The 1540-nt window shown below is 44.8% G+C and overlaps 1 protein-coding gene across 1 annotated transcript in view; it reads right to left on the bottom strand.

The window, feature by feature from the left end:
• RGL1 (ral guanine nucleotide dissociation stimulator like 1) overlaps positions 1 to 1540 on the bottom strand; it is an 82808-nt gene that overhangs the window by 7184 nt on the left and 74084 nt on the right. The gene's annotated exons all lie outside the window — the stretch shown is intronic.

The raw sequence follows: 1540 nt of genomic DNA, 5'->3' as shown, positions 1-1540 counted from the left end.
TTTTTTAGTTTACTGATACCCTCTTCTAGAGCGTTCTCTTGGCGAGGCCGTTTGTCATTGCTCGGGCATATACAACAGCTGTGAATTTTAATGCAAGTTCACAAGGAAAGAATAGACCCCTGGAATGCTGCGAGCTTCAGCCAAACTGTGAACAACCTGCAGAACGAGAACCTACTTTTTAGATGTGTGCAGTAGGGGAAGAGGAGCTGCAGGCCACTTACTTCCATGGGAATTACATGCGGGGCATGGCCATTCCCTCCCTTTGGTGTTCATGGGAATGTGACAGATGTGTATGACCTGTGTGTTGAAACAGAGCTGGTGGCATGAGACCTTTGCTTTCCCGAAGATACATTTTTTTAAATATCTTCCTTCTGCTGCAGTAAACTATTTGTAGGTGAAAGACTGCAGATGAGACAGAGAAATAAAAGCTGTCAGTCTTTCTGTTCAGCCTGATCCTCGCTGGTCAGAGATGAGTAATGTTATGTAGGAGTTAAAGGTTCTGTCTGAATGGAGTCATGCCAAATCTCCCCTCTGGGGTCTGAAAGCAGTCTTGGGAGTTGGCTGTGATGGAGCCATTTCCTCCCCTTAGCTGCTCCCAGCTCTACAAACCACTTCCTGGACTTGCCTTGCATGTACAGCTGCATGGCTCAGGGTACTAAGAATGGGATACAGGAGCTTCTGGTTGGTCATCAGTCCAGCTTCATACAAACCAGTGGCAAAGCCGCCCTCTGAACCAGGCCGAGTACTCAGCTCCATTCCTGCATCCTGATTCTATAACCTCCTCTAAGAAGTGACCATCTTCCTCAGCCATTCCTTTCATTTTGAGAGTACTTATTCACATTTTTAACTTCCTAGGCTGCTAGCAGTTGTAGAATTCAGGCTGCTTCTACACTTGTGAAGGAAACGCTTGTTTCCACCATCCAAAAGGATCCATACTTTCTCCAGTCAAACACATAGACAAAAAAAATCACATTCAGCACTTTTGCCTCCCTATCCCAGATTTCTCTCCCCCTGTCCTGTTAAATTTTTGCCAACTTTGAGACAAAAGGCATTTTCACCAGCAGACGGGAAACTGGACACGTTTTACAAAGCAATCTCTGTAAAAGTCTGTGCCATTTTCAAGCTGGCATGTCAGAAGCTTCATGAGCTTGCTTACAAGTAAATGCAATTGCTGCTCTGCCAGAGCTAACTTTCTTTTATCACAAGAATTCCAGTACTTACATTAGTTATCTTACTACATGAAAATGTTTCCCTGTATTTCTCTCTAAAGGGTAACGAGAGTAGTTAACGGAATTCATTTCTTGTAGGACAGAAACAAGGCAGTTGAAAACGAAGAACACATGTCTGTATTCACCAATCTTTTATTACTCTTCTATGTGACAGATTTAGTCAACTTCTGGAAGACCTGAAACTGAGGCCAAACCCTTGTCTCAGGGTCCACGCTCAACAGCTGGTTGGGTTGTGAAGCAAATGCAAGCGGGAGCAGCAAACCTGCCCACCCAGTTATCCCCTTGCAGGTGACAGGGGAAGATTGGTGCCA

This window comes from Athene cunicularia (genome assembly GCF_003259725.1).
Source record: "Athene cunicularia isolate RWA chromosome 8 unlocalized genomic scaffold, athCun1 chr8_part1, whole genome shotgun sequence".
Classification (NCBI taxonomy): domain Eukaryota; kingdom Metazoa; phylum Chordata; class Aves; order Strigiformes; family Strigidae; genus Athene; species Athene cunicularia.
The sequence above is the reverse complement of the archived record's forward strand: the minus strand, read 5'-3'. Positions and strand labels throughout refer to the sequence as shown.